Source organism: Otolemur garnettii, unplaced genomic scaffold, assembly GCF_000181295.1.
Source record: "Otolemur garnettii isolate 467f Iridium unplaced genomic scaffold, OtoGar3 scaffold00005, whole genome shotgun sequence".
Taxonomy (NCBI): domain Eukaryota; kingdom Metazoa; phylum Chordata; class Mammalia; order Primates; family Galagidae; genus Otolemur; species Otolemur garnettii.
This window is the reverse complement of record NW_003852400.1, coordinates 46,713,908-46,740,302: the sequence shown is the minus strand read 5'-3', so window position 1 is coordinate 46,740,302 and position 26,395 is coordinate 46,713,908. Positions and strand designations below refer to the sequence as shown.

Genomic DNA, 26,395 nt, shown 5'->3' with positions numbered 1-26,395 from the left:
AGAAGCCCAAATTTCTGAGTTTTATAAAAGAGAAAGTCATAATGCCTGTAACTGCTGCTTACATTTCTAATGTTATTATTTAATATCATTAGGAAATAGTATCCTCTCATTCATTTATTTATTTTAATGAGTTTTTTTTTGTTGTTGTTTATTTGTTTTGCAGTTTTTGGCCGGAGCCGGGTTTGAACCCCCCACCTCTGGCATATGGGGCTAGCGCCCAACTCTTTTGAGCCACAGGTGCCACCCCAGTATCCTCATTTTTGAAATTATACTTCAGAGTTGTCCAACATCCCTTCCATTTCATTACTACCACTCTATCATCTCTTATTTGATTCATAAAAGTAGCCTCTAAGCCAGACTCTTCACCTCCATTATTTCTCTGCTCTAATTCAACTCTCTGATTGCAGCTAGAACAAGGTAAGTGTACAAAAACACTGACTTGATCATGTAATTCAAAATCTGCCCTGGTACATTTATTGCAGCATTATTCTCAATAGTGAAGATATGTACTCAACCTACACCATGGAACGTCACTTAACCACAAGAGTGAGTGAAATGTACTGGGCAGCATTTGCACAGGACTGGAGACCATTATCCTGAGGGAAGTAATTCAGGGTGAAGGAACAGAAAGTTCCTTCCCACGAAAGTGCTGAGACAGACTGTGTTATATTTCCTTATTTCACTTCCAGGAAATATAGACAAAAGCAATGTCCTTTTTGGTTCAGCTGTGCAAGTTTCACCTGGTTAGGCTTACTGGTGCTGCTGGAAGGGCCCCCTTCATTTCCATCCCCATGTCACTCAGTCAGCGTCAGCCATGGAGCTGGAAAGAGAACACTTCCCTGCAATGATTTTCTATAATTTTAAAAGTGGATTAAATGAGTCTCAAAAACTTGAGTGTCTGCAACAGGCTTTCAGGGACCTTCCTCCCTCCCCTGTGACAATTTTTCAGAATTTAGAAAAGACCAAATGACACTGAAAGACAGGGAGAGTAGCGAGTGTCTGGCATTCACGACGACTGAGGAAAACATGGCCGTTGTGGGAAAAAAATGTTTTGCAAAAACAATCAGTGACGTTTAAAGACATTGAAGTGACACTACAGATTGGATTTCTGGGAGAATCCCCAACCCAGCACAATTATCTTCGAGTCAGAAGAGTTTCCTCGATGGTGCCTCAGATCTGTCCCTTTGACACCTGAGCACCAGGGCATCCCTGTTACACATCATGATGAAATGTAGGTCAGACAGGAAGGAGGCAACTCCACCTGCGTTTTTGACGTCATGACTGGTGACAAATCCTGCATTCACCACTTTGATCCAGAGATAAGCACCAGTCTGCAGTGAGGATTCTTCCCCATGAAAATCCACCAACTAAAGTGAAGCAGCCCCTAAGTGTTGGGAAGAATATGGTGGCAACTTTCTTCTCCAAAAGTGGTTAGGCTACGACAAGTCCCTCTGGAGGACCAAAGGGCTGCCACTGCCCAGTGGTACACACAGTGTGCCTACTAAAACTTTTTGGACAGCTGCAATAACAGTGACCCAGAAGAGGGCTGTGGGGGACCATCTTGAACCATGCCAATGTGTCTGCCCACACGGCCAGCATCACCATGCAGTTCCTAGAGTCCACGGAGGTTAAACTTCTGACTCATCCAGCCTACAGACCAGCCCTGGCCACATGTGATCATATCCTGTTTCCTTCAGCCAAATACACAGGCTCGTGAGAAGGTACTCCAACCCTGAGGAAGCTTTTTACATCTATGAAAGTAAGCTTACAGCATGTGACGAAAATAAGTAAAAAGAGTTTTCAAAAGTGATTTATAAGAAAGCAAAAGTGCATATGATTGTGTGGTTATTATTTTGAGAAAACATAGTAATCAACATTATTTACATTTCTTAACTCCTGGACATCTCAAAACTTTTGTAGTGTCCCTCATAGTCCATGTTTTCTCTCTTAGGTGGAAGCTAAACAATGGATACACTAGGCAGACAGAGTGAATAACGGGCATTGGGAAGTCAAAAAAAGTGGGATGCAGAGGGGTTACCTCTTGTGTACAATGTACACTGCTGAGGGTGATACGTACACTAAAAGCTCAGACTTCACCACTACTCAGTATGTCCACGTAACAAAACTATACTTGCACCCTTAAATCTATAAAACTAAAAGTTATAAAAACTTCATAAACTTCCTTCAAATAAGAAAACAAAATTTCTAGCTGAGTTTAAGATATGTTACATGCTGCTCGGTCTATTTTTTAAGACCTTTTACCTTTGGGAATATTTAAGCATTCTTTATCTGAACACTATCCTTCCCAAAATTCTTCCCATCTTGGTAATCAGACCACTTTGAAATGACGTCAGCTTCATCCTGCCCAAGCTGCTGAATTTCAACCCGTCATTCAAAATCCAACCAGAGAGAAAACCTTTTTAATAAATAAAGCCTGGAACAGAATACACATTTGGTGAATGTTCACAGAATTAATTTGAAACCTGTTCAGGCTATTAAATGTAAGAAACTTCTGACAAAATTCCAGACACTTCTTTAATAACTCAAAAATAATTATTTGCTTCATGAGTCATTCATGGTTAATTTTTTTTTCTTTTTGCTTAATTGAAACCTGTTTTCTTAAAATTTCGACCTAGTCATCCTGAAAATTCTGCTTAGTATGGAGTGTTTTTAAATGTTCATTATATTAAATTTTATTGATATAAGGTTTCTTGTTAATTTCCTTTTTATTCAATGATAATTCAGCCATAAGAACAGCTAGACACCTGCCTACAAAGCCTTAGATTAGATTATAGACTGGATGTGCCATTTTTATGGTAAAATATGGAGGGCAGAAGGAAAATCTTAGCTGATGTCAAAACACGTGACAACTGCTGCTATTCCCAATTTTGTGAAGAACATTATGCTTTATCTGTGTTTTCTTTTTGCTCATAGAGAACCAAATTACTTGCCCAGATGAGTTCTGACTATCAGTAAGGAGGGCTCGTTAGCTCTATGGTGTCAAACTAAGGAAGCTCAAAAATGTATCATTTTTTGTCCCAAACCATCAATAGAGTCTCTGTTGAAATTGCAGTCCTCTTTCATTTACACATGCAACAAATACTGAATGTCTTTTGATATCTTAGAGAAACATGAACAAAAGCGTATAGCGGTAAGTACCATTCCATTCAGTAAAAATATAGCAAGGTTTCACTTTATGCAGAACTTTGTCTTAACCACTTTTGCCTTCATAGATGTTTCACATTCTAGGAATGCCAAGTATACAACTTTTTTTTAACAACTGGAGTTGGCTATTCATTCGGTGATACCACAAGAAAGTGAAGGCACAGTTCTTTTAAAGTTTATCCTAGAGTAAATATAGAGAAAGATTTCACCTATGTAGCCAGCTACTTTATACCCAATCCATAATCACTTCATAAAACATCATGTCCTTTAAGATCCTCAGAATATTCGCTTCAAGTTTCCTAGCAAATATATAAACTTTGAAATGCAAATAAAAATGTCAAAAATGTTTATAACACACCCAACAGCAATCTGGGGTGATTGCGGCGAGGGGCACACAAAATTTGTTGCCTCCCTATGAACAAATTCCCTACATAGGAAGAAGAAAATTATAAAATGTATGTGGTGGGTATATGGCTGATCACTGTATAATTTTTTCAGCTGTACTGTATATTTGAAAAATTGCCTAAGAAAATTTCAGAAAATTAAAAAAGAAAGAAAAAGTCAAAAATATCTTACAGACAAAACAAAACAAAACCCTGAACCAATTAAAATACTCTGTTAAATTTATGTATCAGCAAACATTTATTTTTATTTCCAGATAAAACACAAAAGTTATACATAAGCAGAAAAAGTGACATTTTCTAATGTACAAATGTACCATGAATTTTAATTTAGAGTTCTAAGTTGAGACCCCCAAACAGCTATTTTTTAATACCCCACCCCATTCTGGTTAGGTTAATATTTAACACCGACACCACATCCAATGATGTCGATTATCACTGCAAAACACACAGATCATTCCCACGCCTGCTCTTCTGTAAGTGGCCCTCTAAAAGGAGTTCACTCATCCTCTCAACCTGACCCATTCTTTTAGTCACAGTTTACTTCTTCTCCCCTAATTCTGGACTTTCCCTAATTGTTTCAACATTGAGCTTTTTTTTTTTTTTTTCTTCTCTTGAAACTACTAGAGTACTTGTACTTGGGAATAAAAATCTTGGCATTGATTAAATTTAGTGTAAACTCATTTTTTAAAACAAAGAAATGAGAAGTATATTTTCTTCTTTTGTTTCTTTTTCTTCTAGTCCAGGCATCCTCAAACTATGGCCTGTGGGCCACATGCAGCCTGCTGAGGACATTTATTTGGCCCACTGGGTGTTTTTGCCACCGCTGCCTGTCCTGCTTAGCAGCTGACTCATCCTGGGGCCTGCAGTCTGGCCCTCTAACGGTCTGAGGGACAGTGAACTGGCCCCTGTTTAAAAAGTTTGAGGATCCCTGTCAGTCCGTTCAGCAGTTCTTGGGATATCAGGGAAAGATAGACAGAATTTATAAATGAAACATCCTCCAATTAAACTCAGTCATAATTTGAATTTGGCAAATTAGTTTATGGTGTGAAAGGTTTATTTCTTTTGTAAATCTATAGAGAATTATTATAAGCTGCTTTCAATTTTATCAATTCTAGGACGATTTTGAAATGAGTCCTAGGAATACTCCATCATAATTTGATTAATAAATTCAAGCTAATGATTCTGGGCATTGTTCATTTTCTTGAGGATTATTGAAGTCCCTGTTATTTAATTTTTTTATATTATACTTGATATTTAATAAGATTTAGTATATTATCAAATATTAATTCAGACTCTATCTTATTAGACCCAGTCCATTGTGCACTTAAAAATTGTTATCCAGGTAGTGTTCATTATATTATCTATGCATTAACTTGTTAGTTATCTTACCAGAGTAAACAAATATCTTTAACTAAGTTGCTCAGAATAACATTCAAAAATAGGAGTACAAGATTTTGGAAACAGTTATTCCTTATTCATATACCTTGAAAGAGAACCTTATGGTTTTGTAGAAATTGTGTTAGAAAGAAAATGTGAGACTTCTTGAGCTTTTATTGATACAATCTAAATACTCCAATTTCATGAATGAAAATTAACCATGGGCATATGCTGAGTGACTGCAATGGAAAGCCTTGGATGTGGATATTATGAAGGACTTGTTACCTAATACAACCATGGTAATGGTTGAATGCACAGGAATGGCTTCTAATCATATATAATTTATTCTGGAGCAAAAATGGGGATACATTCTGACGACCTCTTTCTTTTTACTTCTTTATTGATAAGTTGACACTATGTCTGTTTCAGTTTCTCACATGCTTTTCTTTTGATTCCCACCCTATCTGCACCACACACCCATGAGCACACATGTGTACATGTGCACACATATATCTACATTATAGAAAACAAAGAGATATTTTTCCTAAGTATACATGCACATAGAGCCTTAAAAGTTATCTAATCATCTATGGCAAAGGCTGCATTCAGAATTTCCCTTTAAGAAAAAGAAAACATTATTTCATTTGGGCTAAGTATATTGCCTAGGTAAAAATCCATATTTCCCACCTGTTCTTATAAATCAGAATATTCACAGGATATAAGTCGAGGTATTAGCATTGTGGTTCTGGGGAAGTGGATTCAAATGGTCAATACTCTATTACCATTGGCTCTTCATCTTTCCTTTTGTTTTGAAAGGAAAAAAAAAGAAGAATATAATAGCTTGAGTTATAATAGCTCTTGTAAGCATCAGAGCAGAATCCACCACCTGGAAACGGTGGTATAGAATGCTAAAGAAAATTATGGTTTCCCTGATGAAATCATGTTGTCACCATACAAGCTCCTCACTACCCATCTCTGGGCTGCTTTTTATAAGGAAAAAGCAAACCATAAAACAATCAGTGGCCACTGTAACCTGAGATTTTTTGCTACATGTAGTCTAATGAAATCTCTACTAACATAATTCTAAGTATGGTCAAAAGGAAGAAATTCAGATAAAAACTCAATAAACCCAAACAATCAGTTCTGGTTGATGACATGTAGTGTTTAATTTAATCAGACCTAAAAGGTTCATACTGCAAGTTTATTTATTTAGTCTCCAGAGTGATAGTTTGAAATAAGTTGATCTTAAAGGATTTACCAGGAGGTCACATCTCTTTAAATTAAATGTGAGTATAGATTAGATGTGAGTATTACATTAAATATTTTCTGGGCAATTTGTTAACATTTTCTTCAGATAACTTGTACTCTTAATATTACCCATTTGGTTTTTTTAGGCTAAAATTATAGAGATATAGCCCATATTGTAGAATATTTGGCAGTTTAATCATTTATTTTTCTTTGTCTGAAAGCAAATTAGAAATTAATGTGGAAAAAACCTCAGGTCCATTTTTAGGCATTCCATTTATCTACCAAGCAGTCAAAAAGTCTCTCATCACACTCACATCACCATCGGTCTCCTCATACTGTCTAGAAGTCAGGGCCTGGGAAGAGACATGGAGTGGAAGTTGAATCATAGGATTGGCAGAATCGCTCTGGCTACTGACAAATTTTTTCATGGCACAAGGCCTAGTGAGGATATGAGTAGATAAGCAGGACCTGGATGGTCGCTCCTTAACTATCAAAAGTTCAGGAAACTTAAGATAAACCTAACGTGAGGAGAAATCCCAAGAAAGTAAATGCTGTAGCTCTGCTGGTGTGAGAAAAAGTGCAGGACAAGACCATTCTGTGGAGAGTTCTTTCAGGGGGAGAAGAAAGTCAAAATCTATGTGAAGAAAGAACAGGGCAGATGAAGATCATTAGTCAGCAGAAAGCAACAGAGGATGTGCTTGTGTGGTGAAGTATTTGGAGCCAAGAATTTCCTGAAGAAGGGGAAGGGAATCTTGGCATACAACGAGCAGAAAATATACCAGAGGAAGTTAGAAAAATATTTATTACCTTCTGGAAAACTACTGTTTCCTAAACTAAGAAAAACTAAAAAATGCCTTCATATACAATGCTAAGAGGTCCAAAGTTGGAGACACATATCAATATAAAAGATAAAAATATATTTATACAGAGGGACCAAACATGCATACATGTTTTAAGAAAGGAAAAAGCTATATTAAAATGGTGAAACTGAATATATACTGATAACAAAAGATGAACACTAGTCACAGTGAGCTCCTAGTAATGGCAGAAATCTACTGTGACTTGAGTTTTTCCTTTCTTACATACACTTTTGACACTTTTTATATATAATTTATAATATAATTAAATTTATCATATAATATAAAATTCTAAAATATCTATAAACAAATGAATAAAGAATAAATAGGCAACCTACAATGAGAAAATATGTTTACATGTTACACATCTGATAAACTGGGATCTATAAAGATCTTAAGAAAATCAGCAAGAAAAAAAATAAAAGAACCTTATTAAAAAGTGAGCAAAAGACAAACTACCTCCTTTTGAAATGAAGATAGCCTAATTGCCAACAACACGTGAAAATCCTCAATATCTCTAATCAGCAAGGAAATACGAATCAAAACTACAATAAGGTATCACCTAGCTCCAATGAGAATGGCTCTTGTCAAAAAGTACCAAAGCAACAGATGCTGGGATGGCTGCAGAGAGAAAGGAGCACTCATGCACTGTTGGGAAGACTGCAACCTAGTGGAACCTCTATGGAAAGGACTGTGGACAAACTGAGAAGGACTAACAGGAGACCTACCTTTTGATTAAGTAATCCCACTAGTAGGTATTTAACACAAAGGAAAAAGAAAAAGACATTTTATCAAAAAGATGTTTGCATCAAATGTTCGTAGCAGCACAACTCATAATTGTAAAGATGTGGAAACAACTCAAATGTCTGTCAATACATGAAGGGATTAATAAAATGCAGTATATGTATATCATGAAGTACTATTCAGCCATGAAAAAGAATAGAGACCTAGTATCTTTATAACAACCTGGATGGACTAGAGACCATTCTTCTAAGTGAAGCATCACAAGGATGGGAAAACAAACACCACATGTACTCAATACTAAATTGTAACTCGTCTATCAACACTTACGTTCACATACAGAAGTAAATGCAATGGAAATCATATAGGTGGGGAGGGGGAAGGGGGGAAGGAGAGATGGGGTAGATTCACACCTAACTGATGCTATGTGCATGTTCTGGGTGAAGGGCACACTTAAAATTTTGACTTAAAAATGTACAAAGGCAAATGATGTAACCAAAATGTATAAACCCCTATAATATTCTGAAATTAAAATAAATGGATAAATTATGCTACACTTATATACCAAAAAGAAAAAAATTAAAAAACAAAAATATATATAATTTTCACAGAGGACACTAAGACCGTATCTCGTGGCAGAATGGCAGAACAAGATCAAAGTCATAAAATTCAAATTTAACTATCATAAATTACAGCCATGTTAATTATATTAGTTAATTAATAACCAATTTTATTACAAAGAATTTATTGCTTACACCGGGACAAGTAGGAGCCAACATCTTGCTACTGGGAAATAAAAGTCTGAATTTCGCTCCTCCCATCTCATCAAGATCATGAGACTATCACAGACCACTACCACGAGACGTTCAAGAGGATAAGCAGGAGAGACTGAGAGAAGCTGATGGGCCCTGGAAAATATGTTTACTTTTTACTTTGATAAGTATAGGATATGGTGTAAATACAGCACATATATATGCACACAAATTGTTCCCCTGAGGGGCCTGCTAATATGTTAGTAGCCAGGTCTAAAACCTAGGCCACGGAAGTTCTACTTTCTACACGCTGGGATTTGTGATATTGCATTTTTTTTTTTTTTTGTAATCTTTGGAAACAACATAATATATGGTTTTCTCCAAAGGACAAGCAGTGAGCATTTTGTGTGTTTCTCGTTGATTTATTGTCCCTCTGGGTCAACGAAAAGAAATGTGAGTGAAATGACAGATTTTACTACATGTATTTAAAAAAATTGATTCAATCTTTTCCATTCCAAATAGCTGATATGGGAATCAGAATCTTATTATTCCTTTAATTTTTCATTTTGAAAAATCTAGGTGGGACTGAAATGAAAATTATATTTTCTGGCTTTTACAAAGTTGCTATAACCATTCATTTTTAAATGCTTTTCTATTCTTATCATTTTAGCTCTTATTTGTTAAATATAAAATAAACTTAACCAGGTGATTTAAAATATTTATCAGCAATTTTTATGCAATAATTAGGCTGGCTTTCTGTATAAACTGTTCACCCTTAACAGTTAACAATGGTTATTTGCATTTATAGCACAATTATGACTTGAATTCTTGCTGGAAAAAACGGTGATCAAAATCTTAGTGGAGAAAAATAAAATTTATTCATAATATTTATGAATATAGATATTAAGGACATGAATAATAATATTATCAAAACTAGAAGGAGGTCTTCTGAATGTGTGCTTAGATTAATTCATGTCAGGGCATCTGTTCTATACTGTTTTGCTTATTCAGCTCCCATTGGAATTGTCTTTGCCTGAACTTTATTTGGGCACTATAGCATCGGCCATGTGAGAGTGTGGACAAAAACATCATTATGAAACTCATTTTTTAATTATCTGCAGGAGCATATTGAAGGCATTGTTCACCACATGACATGCTTTCTTCTTCATGGGGATGAACTGGAGATTAATATTTGTAATTTGTCTAGTCTCAGTCTTTGGAATATGTGTGCATCACCTAGTAATTACTTTGTGTTTAATTTATGGACACTTTGATTTATTGCCCTTCCATTGCTGGTTATGAAGCACATAACCATAATTGTTATCCACCTCATGCACACATTGTGGTATTTCCCATACTGGTCTTATTCTTACATTCCTATTTTCTTTCCATGACCTAATTATCTCTTCAATTTCTTCATTTGTTAGCTTTAGTATTATTATATGATGCTTACCTTTGTAAGCAAATTATGCATTCATTTATAATTATTAATATATATTGAGGTTTTACATTATGCCAGAACCTGTGTAAGGAGAAGCTGGTTTCAAAATGGGGATAGTTTCAAGCAACTCCTCTTAAAGACAGAAAGACTTATTCAAGCAAGTCATTACAATATAATGTAGTAAGTGTTATATGTACAATGTCCGGTAAACAGCAGAAAGTAGAGGGTAATCAATTCTCTTTTAGAGGCCAGGTGCTGACCTACAATGAAAAGAGTGTCATGCGCAAACCAGATTCCTTCACAGGGAAAAAATAAGAGATGATACAGATCCCTGAGGCTTGCAGCATCACGGATACGTCTACCTCTACTCCTGAAGAGGCAAGAAGAGAGATTGGCTTCAGGTGTCCAGAGAAGACATGTGTGTAGTTCTGAAGAAGAGTGAGTCAACCCAAGGGATTGCAAAGAGGGATTCAAGAAAACAAATGCTCTGACCTCACTCGGTCCCATCTCTCAACTTCTAGTTGGCCAAATTTAAAAGGAAAGCTAAGGGAAAATGTATTAATTTCTAGGGGCTGCCATAATAAAGTTCTACCAACTGAGTAACTCAAATTGAACAATAAGAAAAGTACAAACAACACTGTCTATAAGTGGGCAAGTGATTTGAACAGAAACTTCCTTGAGAATGACAGACGAATGGCCAATAAACACATGAAAAAATGCTCATCTTCAATCTTCAGAGAAATGCAAATCAAGACCACTCTAAGGTATCACCTAACCCAGCAATATTAACCCACATCTCAGTCACAAAACACAAGATGCTGGCATGGATGTGGAGAGAAGGGAACACTTCTATGCTGTTGGTGGGATTGCAAACTAATATAGCCTTTTTGGAGAGAAGTATGGAGAATCCTCAAAGATCTAGATGTAGCCCTTCCATTTGACTTTACAATCCCATTACTAGGTATCTACCCAGAAGAACATAAATCATGGTATTACAAAGATATTTTCACTAAAATGTTTATTGTAGCTTAATTCATAATTGCCAAGTCATGGAAGCAATCTAAGTGCCCATCAACCCATGAATGGACCAACAAACTGTGATAAAAAGATGGAGACTTTGCATCTTTTACATTTACCTGGATGGAGTTGAAACACATTCTTCTTAGTAAAGTTTTGCAAGAATGGAAAGATGAATATCCAATGTACTCCACACTAATATGAAATCAATATATAAACAATTACGTGTTCCTAAGAACAATAAGACACTATTATAGTCCATTTCAGGGGTAGTGGGAAGTGGGGGGGAGGACGGGGGAGGATGTATGGCAGAGGGAGGGAGGACATCAGGCAGGATCTCACCTAATGTGCACAATTGTGGGGGTGTACAACACGCCCCTGGGTGAGGGGCTCTTCTGCAAATGGAACTTTACCCTGGAAGTGAGAACAATGTAACCAAAATATTGTACCCTCAAATTAATTTGAATAAAGTTAAGAAAATAAAGAAAAAGAAATTTTAAAGAAAGAAATTTATGGTCTCACAGTTCTGGTCACTAGAAGTCTAAAATCAAGGTGTCAGCAGGGTTGATTCCTTCAGAAGTGTGTAAAGGAGAATCTTTTCCAACACTCTCCTGGGGCCAGATGTGGTAGCTCACCCTTATAATCATAGCACTCAGGGAGGCTGAGGTAGGTGTATCGCCTGAGCTCAGGAGTTTGAGACCAACCTGAGCCAGAGCCACATCCTGTCTCTACTAAAACAACAACAACAACAACAACAACAAAACTATCCAGGCATTGTGGTGGGTGCCTATAGTCTTAGCTACTTGGGAGGTGGAGGCAAGAGGGTCTCTTGAGTCCAAGGGTTTGAGGTTGCTGTGGGCTATGATACCACAGCACTCTACACAGGATGACAGAGTGAGATTCTGTCTCTAAATTAATTAATTAATTAATTAATAGCCTCCTAGGTTGTGGTAGTCTCCTGCATTCCTTAGTTTATATAGAGCATTCTCTGTCTCATCACCTTCCCTTTACCAGTACCTGTCTTTGTGTCTAAATTAACCTTTTTTATAAGGACACCAGTCACATGAGATTAGATCCCATTCCAATGACCAAATTTTAATAACCACTATAATGATCCTATTTCCAAATAAGGTCACATTTGGAGGCACTTAGAGTAACTATCTCAACGTAAAAGGGGACAAAGTGCAACCCATAAGAAGGAATCCCATTGATGTGGTCAAGATGTTAAATTATCCTATAATTTTACTTATTATCATCAAAGATATATTCCAGCAGTTTTCAATAATCAGTTATCTTATTAAAGAAGGGAGTTATCTTTGGCAGAATAATTTTACAGAGTGTTAGGGTAAGGACTTTTTCAACTTAATTAAAAATCAGATGATTTAAAAAACATTCTAGAATTAACTGGCTGGGGATGAGATTGGTTTACTCAGTTCAAATCGTTCCTAAATTTTAAGACTAAACTTGCATCTCATCTAATAGTCATGCAGCCAGAAAATTAACTGTATTCCACTATTTTAAAAGGCAGGAAGTTACTTTCTTAACAGTTTTCTAGTTTGATTCCCGTAAGTATTACAAAACTTCTATGTCCAGAATTAGTTTTGCTTTCATTACCATCAACTTCATTTTAGGCCATATATTTAAACTTACTGTGTAAATACTGTCATTAAATATCTGTAACAATTTTAACAGTTTACAGAAATGGCGATCAAAGTCTATGTTCAAAATCATTACTGCCTTAAAAATTAGTGTTAAAGTAACTCATTGGAATTACATCATGCATTGATTTTCAAACCTGTGCATGATAAAAACACAGGGTAGCCCTCAGCATCAATCTCAAAGCATAAGCATTAATCAGTACTCTACTCCTACGACAATAATTTAGAGGGAAATGTAATTTGAAGTGACAAATCATTTTGTTCAAATTGCCTAAAGTTTTACCCAGAGAATACTTTGACTTAGCAGAAATTCTTAAAATGTGACTCTCTTTTTCAGGAGCAAACTTTAAAAATATGAGCACTTAATAGACTCACCTTAATCAAAGTAATGTTTTTTTCTAACTTAGAAAGAAAAGATACAAAGTAGAATGGGTTTTTGCATGGAATTATACTTTTAAAAGCAAATTAGCCTTGTATGCAATGAACACGTGAAGAAAAGATGGGCACCATTTGATTTTGCTTCTAAGGTAGAGCTAGTTTATCATCTGCCTCATGTAACTGTAATAGTAATATGAAAATTTTGAAAAGTATTATTGTGTATAGTAGTTAATATATTAAGTTTGGTACAAATCTAATTGCTTCTTTCTTTTTTATTCAATTTTAATTATAACAGTATACATTCATAGGGTAAAATGTGATGATTTGATATCAATGTGGACTACGTAAATCAAACTGATTAACATAGTCATGACCTCACCTATTTTTTGTGGTAGGTTTTTCAACTTAATTAAAAATCAGATGATTTAAAAAACATCCTAGAATTAACTGGTTGGGGATGAGATTGGTTTACTCAGTTCAAATCTTTCCTAAATTTTAAAAGACTAAACTTGAAATGGCTATTACTATTTTTATTCTAAGACATTTAAAATTTACTCTTAGTTATTTTGAAATATACCCTTGCATTGTGCACATTAGGCAAGATCCCACCAAATGCTCTCCCTTCTCCCACTAATCCCAATTGCTTCTTTAAATCCTGTTTTAAATAATGTCAGAATAAATATTAAAAATAAAAGCTAAATTAAACATGATAAAATAATCATGACTGAATACACCAAACCAAGTCCAATGTAAGTATTACTATTGCTCTATTTTACAAATGAGAAATGAGAGGCTGAGAGAAGGTAAATTGATGTGCCTAAGACCACAGAATTAGTCACCTGCATAGTCTAGGGTTAAGTCCATTGCTACACTGCTCTGCCCAGATGTTCTCTGTAATTTTTAGTCTTGATCTTCTTGTACTGTTATAGATTGCCTGTTTGTGTGCCCACAAAATTCATGTGTTGAAGCCCTAACCCCCAGTACAAGGCATTACATACTGAGTTCTCTGCAAGGTAATTAGGTCTACAAGGTAGAGCCCCCACGATGGCATCAGTGATAGCCATGGTAGAAATGGCTCTTTCTACCAGGTAGAAATATAATGAGAAGTTGGCAGTCTACTCACCAGAAAAGGGTCCTCATCAGAACCTGATCGTGTGGACCCCGCCATTCTCAGACTTCTACCCTTCAGAAGTATGATAAATAAAGGCTTATTGTTTGCAAGCTGCCCAATATACCGTACTTTGTTATAGCAGCCCAAAATTGACTAATAGAAGTAGGCAAACTTTCAGTGAACCAAAGGATTCACTGTGAAATATCAGAGTCAAATTCCCAATATTTGTCAATAATTTCTCCAACTGTTGAGGGTCACCTGAGCTCCTTCTTCAGATTTAACCCAACCTCAATTTCTAGACTACTACTTACCTTATACAGAAAGGATAGATATTTGACTAAACTCTCTGATATACAGCTGGCAGTGATCACTGTTTACCTCACACTGACCATGAGTCCAAGTTTCATTCATTAGCCTTCAGCCTCCATGCACTGGGTCACAATTTTCATCCTGATAACTTGTCTGGTGCCATCTGAGTCCTTTAACATCTTTCTTCAGCCTGTCCCAAACCCATCATTTCCTCTCTTCAAAGGTTGTATATCTATCTGGTCGTCTAGGCCAACTGATTCAGCCAATTAGCTATTCTGAGTATAGTCACTTGTTCTGATTCTTGGAATTGGAAAAACCTTCTTTCCTAGAGATATAACTTCCTTTGTTTCTCCCATCACCTCTATCTTTCAGATTTCATGATTCATAGAAGAGGTCAGATTTCCTCGTCCTGCGCCTACACTTGGGAAGGAGTGTCAACATTTCCTGGACTACCAGTCCAAAATAACCTTCACCCTCAGTTCCTTATTTTCTTATTGTGGGTTTTTTTTTAGAGACAGATTCTCACTTTATCACCCTCGGTAGAGTGCTCTGGCGTCACAGCTCACAGCAATCTTCAGCTCTTGGGCTTAGGTGATTCTCTTGCCTCAGCCTCCTGAGTAGCTGGGACTACAGGCACCCACCACAACACCTGGCTTGTAGGGTTTTTCTTTCTTTGTTTGTTTTTTTAGGTTCTGGACTTTTCTAAGCCAAACTGGCTGATCAGTCACAGAAGCTTCAGTATATGATCATATTTAACCCTCCTGCCCATCAGAAGTTTGCTCCACATTATCTCCTCCAGTGTGCAAAGCAGATAAGGAAAACCGAGCCTCTATGTGCAAGCACTTTAGATCAGCTGGCTTTCATTACCGGGCTTTGCCGGCTGATAAACATCCGATTAAAGACCACTCCTAATATAGAATGTTTTTCGTTTTGATTTTTGGTTCCTTAAATAAGCTTTCTGAAGAGAGAAAAGCAGGCGACATTCTATCATTGTTATCAATGTGTAATTCAAATCTCAAGGAAGTTGAGAAGCTTCCAAAAACTCATGCCACTTAAAAAAATATAAAAAAGTACATCAAAATAACCAAAAATACCCAGAAAGAAGAAGTGGAAAGACATCAAAGAAAATATGGATTCTTTTAAAATTTTTCCTTAAGTCCTACACAATGTCTTCAAAATATGTCTATGTCTCTGACAAGATAATTCTTCCAAAATGTTTTTGCTTATAATCTGGCATCTCAATGATAAGAAGAGTACAGGCCATGTCATTAAAACTGAAAGCGTAGGTTCTTTAAGCAAATCTAATGGGCATAATAATTAAAGATCATAGCCATGATTAGGAAAGTAAAACAAGTAAAATTGAGTGAAGTTGCCATCAGCTTTAAAATATTTTATAATAAAGACAAATGGAGCAAGAAATATCATACTTTTACAATGAATTCCAAAGACTAGAATCTACTTTTGAGCTTTAAAATAAAAAGCAAATAATTCTTTCCATTCCAGTGGGGCTAATACTTCTTAAAGTTCCCAACATCCTTTCTTATTCAGCACAAAGAAAGTAATGCACCACAATGTGCACCAATTCAAAGTATTCAAGAATCGCTTTCTGAAATTTGTTTTTTCATTGACTATTCACTAACTGGAAACAAGGCAGAAAGCAGTGTCTCTCTTTCTCTCACTATTCTACTTGACTCTTTCAATTCTTATGAGCTGATTAGTCACTAATTAGGTAAATAATGAATAATAAGGACAGATCGGAGCCCACATAAAGCCAATTTTCGTGGGTTCATTAAACATTTGAGAAGTGGAGGCTGGCGTAAAGCTATCTGTGGAAGTTTATTCTAATAGTGAAGCTCTCTGATGTATCATATTTGAGAAGTTAAGGTCTGCTCACTTCAAATGTGTAAAGTGCTAAGGGAAATACCATGTAACTTGGGAGGAAGGCTACATGTGGAAGGATAGGAATTAACCGTGACTGTAGAAAAATCCAGAAACAAGGAGTGTGTTAAAGCCAAGTCATTTCAATCAGCTCAAAATGCTTAGGCATACAACACAAAACCAAAATAAGCAAAATCAAAAGCATTTATTTGAATTTAAAATCAAATGACAATCAAGTCAAGGTGATAAATTATCAATGTGACTTTTCACCATGTTTTCTGGTTACTTATGGTAAGCTTCTAGATTTTCTTGTCTCTTCATAAAATGTTTTTCTTTTTTCATTACCTGTATGTCTATGTCAATTAGGTAAACCAACATAAGAACAGAAACGAATTAGGAGAAAGATACTGCAGAAGAAGAAGCCCTGATGTAAAGTCAGAGAATATGGGTTGAATTTTGACTTCAGGGCATCTTCAGTCTATAAGCTCACGTAGGGCTTTTGCATCTCAGCTCCTTATTCTGAGCAGCAAGGTGAATCACATCCCACTTCCAAATGACTGGCTTACCTCATGTTTGAAAATATCTTGTTCATCAGACAACATTAAACATACTAAAAAATAAACAGGTCTGCTTCATGTCACATGGTTCAACCACAGCAACTTCTAGTAAGCATGAAAATGTTACACTTTAAGTATGCCATTTTGTAGCTCTGGGGAAATGGCTGCATTATATAGCTAACATATTGAGTACCTTGGAGCACTGTAAGATGTGTAAAGTGAAAAAAAAAATTGTATCTCTATTTAAAAGAACAAATAAATATTTCTGCATAGAGAAGAAATGATTCCATATCTGATGAGGCTGGCATCTCTAATTTCACCCAATTATCTCTCAGATAGCAAAAGACTTAATATTATTTTAAATTAATGATATTTTAGACATGGCAAAAACTATTAACAATTATCTAACTAGTAAGAAATATACATTAGGCATTCCATAATGTTTTATACTTATAAAAATCCTAATATAAATACTATGAACAAGTATATTTGGGGTAAATTTCAGGCAATGAACCTCTTAGGTTCTTGGCTTATAAGATAACTGGTATCCAAGGAATACTATTCATACTGTGTTAAAGACCTTTCAGAATAACAAAGTTTAATTTTAATAAAATTCTATTTTTCAAAAAATAAATACAAAACTTCATGTGAATTAATTTAAATCTTGCATAAACTCTATGTGGTAGGTTCTATTATTAACATATCCATTTAACGGATAATATAACTGGTGATATGGAAAGGTTTCCACATGCTTTCCAAGGTCACCCAGCTAATAACAGATCAAAACAGAAGTTCTGTAGACATCCTGAATCCATTCTGCAAGAAGGGGAGGAAGAAAGGACACAAACATTACGGTGGTAGCGATGCACAAGTTTTCTACAAAAATAGAATTTTTGTGAAAATTCCAAGAAATATTGAGTAGCGTTTACTAATCTAAAATTAAAGAAATCCACACGCACACACATCACATTAAAAGACAGCAATAATCATCATGCTTAAAACTGCCTCACTGCTTCTGACCCAAATTTGTTTTTTTCATATAAAACATCTATGAAAACTTTGAAACTGGGTAATCCCTGATAATTTTTTTCTTGACTTTTCCCCTCTAATTAGCTGTGTTATTTCTACTTCTTAAATGTTTCTCTAATACATTCTGTTTTTTCCTCATTCCCGTTTTGACTCTAATTGCTCTTGTTCAGGGTTTGAAATAGCCTGCCCACTGAAATCCGTCTCCTCTCTCACTTGAGACTTTTCTATTGCAAGTATTGACTTTGCATATGCTTCCACGGTTACCTTTGTCTACACATCTGATCCTGGCACTCTACTAGCTCCACTTCTGCAAAGACCACCTTCTGTTTCTATTGAATAAAATTCAATCACCATTGTGCAACCTACAAGGCTCCGACTTCCCTTCCCCTTTGATTTCTCTCGGCCCTCCTCCTTCCTCACGCAGACTGTCTCTCAGCCACACTTGCCAGTCTCTCCAGCATGTCGTTCTTGTTCATTCCATTCTGATTTTCTGAAGGCTGAAATAGCCTTCCTCTTGTAGTTTACTTGTAGACTCCTGCGCATTTAAAAAAACTTTGTTCCAATCTGATCTCAGAGATGCTGTTCCTTGTCAAGTTCTCCCTCCTTTCAGCTTCCATAATACTATGTTAATATGATTTTCAGGGCTTGCCTGATTGTAATTCTTTGTTAAAAACCATTTTCTTCACGAGGCAGTAAGCCCTTTAAAGACCGGGAACACAAATCTCATTCATCTTAACAAAACATTAGAGGCTAAAACATTTGTGGTCACGCTCTGTAGTATAGACATTTGAAGCTTAAATAGTTTATCTGCTCTATGTTAGAGCTGACAAAAAATGTTTGAAGAGAACATTGATTATTCTGGCAGCCTTCTAGGTGTACTTTTTTCTTAATTTACTCTATTTTTATAAAAGAATGTCATGTACAACTTTCAATACTCAGCCATTAAAATTTGGTACTGCAGAGTATATAGCCACTCAGTTATAATCTAAGAATTATTTATATTCCTTTAAAAAAAAAGTGAGAGAAATTATATTTATGGGGCATGGCTTTAAATATATCCACTCTATTAAACATCCTTGGTATGAGGTAAAATGTACCCTGAAATTAAAACGAATAGCCAGAGTGTGTTATATGTCTTATTTTTATCACAACATATGGTACTAAGTCACTTCTCAAGCAAGTATTAAGAGATTATCCTATAGTATTTGTTGTCCTTCAGCCAAGGTGGTCGGAATCTCTTCACTACGTTCATTTGGACCCGTGTACACTATTCCAACTTCAGTTTTCTATAGACGGGATATTTTTATTATGCACCATTTAATTTATTTAGACAGTGCTTAAGCTGCACTTTGCCTTGCAAATGGAACTTTGTAAAGAAAAATTTATGTGACTCCCTGAGATATCATACAGTCCAAAGCATGGTTCTCTTTTCTCTTGTAAACTGCCCTTATTCAAAGGGGCTGTGAGACAAAGCAGCCAGCCTGAACCAGCTCTAGAGAACATGTCACTGGCAGAGACAAATGAGTCTTAATGAGTTTAGAGCAAGTTTGACAGCTAAGATTTTGAGCTCCAAGGGAAGAGTCACTGCACTCAGGACACAATTCGAAATTGTGTCAGGTTCAGAGTAAGCTTTGGGAAGAATCTGTGCAACCGGGGGGTGTGGCGCGTGTTCATTCTGTGAAGTCTTTTTCTTTTTAGTAAACATTGAGCGTTGCTTAAAAGAGAACTGATTAGAAAAATAAAAATCCTCATTTGTTCACTGTCACTCAAAACTATAATCAATCAATAAGTAAAAATAAACAAGTGAATAAAAGCAACATCATCTCACCAGAGTCACAGACTCCAAGTAATACATCCTCTGAGTTTAGACTTATTCCAGGGGGCTGACTTATTAAAATGCCAAGTATCAGTAAGGATAGTGATATAATGAAGCCCGCCTGTTCCTCCTTTTGTCAGGGGTTCTGGTGACAGCCTCCTATGTGCTGATTTCCTTCCTAAAGTGGGGGATGCATCCTTAGTTCATATCCTCACTGATTTATCCAATATTGTGTAAGAAATAGGAAGTATTTTCACTACACCAAAATCCCATGTTTACCCCCTGGGAGACCCCAGAGGAAACCATATGGGGACATGGCAAGCATTATAGAAAGACTCTTCCATCTGGGCCAATAAACATAGGACCCAGAATGCCTTCTAGGGAATAAAACTCAGGGATCAGCTTGCCACTCAGGGAAAGGCCTTTGAGTATTTTACAAACGACACAACCCTATCAGGTAGCATTTCTCCCAGAAGATAAAGAGAATTGACAACAGGGTCACCAGTGAAGTACAGAAGGTCACAGTTCCATGGGCAATCAGCCATCCGCTAAATGGCCAATGGAGGAGAGAAGAGAGAAGAAGAAATAGCATAATCTTGGCATTCAGCTTTAATATGCATTAGCTAAAAGTATTTCTTTTATACAAATCCTTGTACAAACCCTATACAAATTTCTTCTTATACAAATCCAGTTCTACTAAGCATAAATTTCTCATCTCAGCCACCTACAGATTACTATCAACTATCCACATTGTATGCTTTGAGATGTTGGTTCCTATGGGGAAAAAACCATATTAATGGCCATGTGCGGAGATTAGTGTAGTTCAATGGGGTTTGCTACGAGATCATTTCTTCCTGAAATTTTAGAGAAATTCTAAAATTTTCTAGAAAACAAAAAAGATATATTAAGTTACCAAATATGTCGTGGACCAACTGTTAAGCAATGGTCTGGTAAAAGTTTATGGAGAAAATGAAGATGGGGATATGGATGTAGCTTAACACAGTCAACAGGGTGATCAGAGCAAAAAAAAAAAAAAAAAAATTAGGCTAACCTTACATCACTTGGTGCAACAAAATTTGTTAGGAGGAAAAATTTTGAATACTGAAACACTAACCTGCCAATACTTTCAAATTCATCTGCTAAATTTGACTATAATCACATGAATTTCTTTTCAGAGCAGACAAAAAAAAAATGGTTCAAATGAAACATTTCTTCTAAGCTGTAAAATTCACAATGTGAAAAATACATTTAGAATAGCAACATATTTTAGACATATACATTAATTACATGTCTGACTTGAAAGCCATTGAAACAATAGGATTCTATCTTTCCAAACCAAAGGATCAGCATTCTTCTCAGTGTAACAGTTTACATGCCTTGAAATTAAGCCATGCATTCTAAAACTAAAAAGCACTAACATTATGCCTTGATTTTTTAAAATGCAAATTACATATCAATCTGAATAAGGCAAATGATCTTTAAAAGCGTTTTAAAAGAATGACATTTAGACTCTCTTCCACTGAAATATACAGTGGGAGACTATATTAGAGCACAAATGTAAGAAACATGTGTGTCCCTAATCTATATCATGAAGAGAATGTCTTCATGCATTCTTCAATGATATTCTTTAAAGTTTGAAAGGTAACAGGCAAGCAAATATAATTCAGTCTCATTATTCTGCATTAAATAAGTATTTTTAATATCGCGGCATTTTCCATCATTGTCTTTCCGTGTTAAAGCTGAAAACAATGCAGTCTGCAATATGAATATATACCTGCAAACTTGTTGATCTTATGCACTGATTACTTGCAAACCCTTCTAGTAATCTTATTTCTTCTCGCAGGTCCAAGTGTCATGTCTCTTCAGACTTTGGAATATTCTTTTCTATGTGTTACAGTACATGTCTTTTAATGATGAAACCACCCAGTTTTTGGTCTAACTAAAAATGACTTATATACACTCAACTCATTTTGGAAGGATAGTTTCTATGAATAGAGAATTCTGGTTGACAGGTTTTTGATGTTTTATATTTTTCACCTAACCCCCCTGTAAAGATAATATCATATTTTTTTTTCTTTGTTGACATGATGATTTTATTATGGATAACAATTCATCTTGCATTTTGGAATGTGCAAATAAAAGTCTGTAAAGAGACTCCTTTTATTCCATTTTTATTCACATAGTAAGTAACGTTTGGGCATAAATAGTTTATGCATTTATATTCTTTCCTAAGCTTCCTTGTATTAGAATTACTGGACCTTTAATTTGTTTTTTTACAATATATAGTACAGCTTGGTATTACTCAAAATCTAGGAAGTCAAGACCAATAAATTGATTTTTTCAACTTTTTTGTATTTTTTTAAATGTGCATTCTACTCTAAGATATCATTCTGTAGCTAAGCAGAAGCAAAATTTTGTTTTGTTTTGTTTGAGACAATCTCACTCTGTCTCCCTGATAGAATACTGTGGCATCATAGCTCACAGAGACCTCAAACTCTTGGGCTTGAGCAATCCTCTTGCCTTAGTTTCCCAAATAGCTGAGACTACAGACACCCACCACAACACTCAGCTAGTTGTTTCTATATTTAGTAGAAATAGACAGGGGCCTCCCTCTTGCTCTGGCTGGTCTTGAATTCCTGAACTCAAGCAATCCACCAGCCTGATGGATTGCTCACAGGTTATAGGTGTGAGCCACCTCGCCCAGTTGCAAAGTATTTTTGAGTAAAAATATATGGCTCAGGAAAAGTCCACTATTGGCTCAGCGCCTGTGGCTCAAGTGGCTAAGGCACCAGTCACATATACCTAAGGTGTTGGGTTTAAATCCAGCCCTGGCCTGCCAAACAACAACAACAGCTGCAACCAAAAAATAGCCGGGCATTGTGGTGGGCACCTGTGGTCCCAGCTACTTGGGAGGCTGAGGCAGGAGACTCGTTTGAGCCCAGAAGTTGGAGGTTGCTGTGAACTGTGATGCTACGGCACTCTACCCAGGGGGACAGCTTGAGGCTCTGTCTCAAAAAAAAAAGAAAAGTCCACTGTCACTTTTACCACCCCACCCCACCCCCCCGCCGGCAGTTCAACTATGATGCACCTAGATGTGGTTTTCTTTCCTTGCATTTACCATTTAAAGGAGTCATTGAATTCTTTAGATTTATAAATTAATGTCTTTGGGAGATTTTTCAGCCATTATTTCTTCAAAATATTTTTCTGCACATATTCTTCTCTCATTTTATTCTGAAATCCAATTATATTACACCTCCTGTGTTATCTGGGAGGCATGCTTCTGTTGCTGCTGCTTTTTCATTTTTTTCTGTTTTTCACATTAAATAATTTCCATCTTCAACTCTACTGACACCTTGTTGTTTGTCACCTCCAACCTTAAACCTACACAGTGATTTCTTTTTCATTTCAGTTACTGCATTTTCAGCATTAGAATTTTTGTTTCATTCTTTTCGTAGTTTCTATTTCCAAGTTGAGATTCCATTGTACATCCATTCATTATGTACTTATTTTCCTTTAAGCCCTTGAAAATGTTACAGTAGTTCTAACTTGTCTGCTGACAGAACGTAATTTTGCCATTGTCATATTCTATCAACTGCTTGTTTAATGAACATAGGTCAAAGTTTTCTAACAATACCTCATGATTTTTAAATGGATAATGAATATTAGTAATGAAAAGTTGAAGAGAATTTGGGCTTTGTTGTATATATCTGAAAATATGTTTTATTATAAGAGGTAATTGACTTAGCTGAATTTGAACTCCAAACACACAATCCAGCAAGGTTGACAGCAGGTAAAATCTCTAATCAGTTCTTCAGCTGCTAGCTATTGTTTTTTCCCTGATCCCCTGTGATCCCACACACAATTTCTCAACCAATACACATAATTTATAGGTCATACCACACATAAAGTTTTAGGCAGATATTGTACTAAGATTTCCATCCCTTCTGGGTATCCCTCCCTTACAAGGTATTTCCCCTTAAATTTATAGCTGGTCTTTCAGTTCCAAACCCTGCAAACCAGTCTGGTAAAGCTGCAGTTTCTGTCTCAAGACCCAACAAGGGTTTAGAAATGTCCTTGTGCATAAAAGATGACAAAGTTTAAAATCTCATGAGGTGCCGTTCTGCCTTTCAACAGTAGATCTAATCCATGGTGTTTTCAAACAATTTTTAAAAAATATTTCTTTCAGTTTTTATGTTTGTTATCACTAAAGTTTTACCAAATGATGGAAGTTTCCCCACAGAATTTTTTAAAGTATCATTTAAGTTATTATGTGGAAAATTCTGATTCACTGCTGATTATCTATGGGTTGCCTAAACAGTATCCCTATCTGTGCACATCTTCCAAACATATTAGATCTTGGTAATCTTGCAAAATGTTGTCATGTTGCTGCTGTTTGTATCATTGGTACTACTGAATTAAGGCCCCATGAGATAGGTTACTCACTTTGATATCTTCCCATTATCTTTCCTTGTTACCCGAGTGATTTTTTCCTTGCTTTTTTTGTCTACATTGTTCTTCATGCTACTGGCTATTTGACTACAGCTATAATCATCTAGGAAATTGAGAATGTCATAGAGGATAGCACTAGCTTTGTAATAGGTGCTGTTAATAGATGTTTGTCTGAGAGAATAAATGGTCAAGGCATTCCCTTTCAGCTGTGATATGAAAGGAGGATTACTCTCACTATTTTCAGTGGTCCTGCTGGAGGTTATACTCTTCTTCTATGCAATAGGGCTGAAAAATGCAAACCTGTCAAGTTACCTTAATGGTTGTTATGGAAGGGGGACGAGATCATTACAAGTACCTCTACACTTAATTATACCTTGAAGAATTTCCAATTCCAGGTGGGGTTTTAAAGTCCAAAAGGAACTAAGAAGGAGTAATCTTGTAACTACAATTCCTATAATATAAACATTTAGAAGTACTGAATTCACACATTTAGTGGTAATTAAGCAATGACTTTTAAGCTTAGAAACAGATCCACTAATTGCTATGAAGCAAGACCTTATATATTAAATATTACGTTTACAATAAAATTTAAAATGTTCTTTCCATTCATGAGGAAGAGTGTATTGGATAACATCTAAATAGAAAATAATATCTAAGATGCTCTATAACATGGACCATTTGTCCTACAATCCTGTGAAGTAGATACTTAGCATAATCTTACTCATTAGGAAATGAAATTTCATGTATTTAAATCATTTGCTCAAGGTTACATAGTTAGCAAATGCCACAACTACGATCTGAAATCTGTTATAATTAGATCCCGTGCTCTTTCTAAATGCCAGTACAAAAGTTACTCTGAGTTTATCTACTTATGATATTCAATGAATATTCACTATCTTTTTTTCTCCATATAACAAGTAAGATGCTTTCTCCTTCCTCTGACTTTTATTGAACCAAATGAAAAGAATTATGAAATGAGGAAATTCAAGTTTAAAATCCAGGTTCGCACTTTGCATTTGTAACTTAAGAGCAGTCTCACAAATATCAAATTCCTCTAAATCCTTCTAAATGTCAATATCTTCATTTGTTAAACGGGATGGTAACATATACTGCCTAAATTTATTTTAAAAGTTAAATCACGTAGCCTCTACACATAGTAAATGTTCATAGATCTGGTTGTTTTCTTTTCTTCTTTCTCATTTCCATGTGATCTATTTTTATCTACAAACCTTTTTATTTTCAAACTCTAAAATTAGCTTATGCCTAATATGAGAAAAATATGAGAAATGGCATGAAAGTAGGAATAGAAAAATACGTACAATTCCCTTATTTGAAAATAATAATTTTTCAAACACACACATACATACACATTTTTCATATAATTCTAGGAAAACTATTTTTCACTTTAACAGTGTAAGAAAATCCAAGAACTTTAAATTACATGTGCATATAGTGTGTGTGTATATGTATATACACAGAGTGGGTATATATACACACACATAACGCATACATACACACTCATCTTTGGGTTCACAACATTTTATTGTCAAGATATACCCTAGGTTACTTAGCCAATCTACAATTTTAGGGTATTTAGTTATTTTCAATTTTACTCAATGGTAAAGAATGCTGCAAAGAACGTTTTGCAAATGGAACTCTTAGTTACTATTTTTATTTGCTCATTCATATAGAATTTAAATCAAACAAAGTAAAACAGTACAAAAATTGTAAAGTTCTAGTTAGAATTGCTGAATTTATACCGATGTATATAACCACTTAAATTATATGAGAGTGATTTTTTCCACGTTACTACCCCCGCTTTGATTGTTTTTATTTCTATAATCTTTTCAAAATAAGTGAATAATATTATCTCCCTATTTTATTAGACATTTTTACAATATACCATGTGTTTTTTATTTATATAACTATCACAAATATAAATAGTATATTTCCTTAAATGTTTACATTTATTTTTTCTTACTGAGCTGTTCACATTCTATATATCCTAATTGTAATAATCTGATAATAATGCCTAATGTGCTCTGTTTGATGAAAATATTTCACTATGCATTTACCTTTTAATTCTGGTCAATATTTTTATCATGTAATCTTAAGCTCTAAAAAGAGGAAAAAAAGAGTATGCCTACAACTTTAGTTGACAAAATGTATTCCGGCTATTGGCCCCTCCATAATACAGTGAACAAAACT

The 26,395-nt window shown here is 35.4% G+C and overlaps 1 protein-coding gene and 1 pseudogene across 1 annotated transcript in view; one reads left to right on the top strand and one right to left on the bottom strand.

Annotated features, from left to right (window-relative positions):
• HCN1 (hyperpolarization activated cyclic nucleotide gated potassium channel 1) overlaps nucleotides 1-26,395 on the bottom strand; it is a 379,215-nt gene that overhangs the window by 214,634 nt on the left and 138,186 nt on the right. The window lies entirely within an intron of this gene.
• Nucleotides 3,483-3,600, top strand: LOC111721999 (annotated as a pseudogene).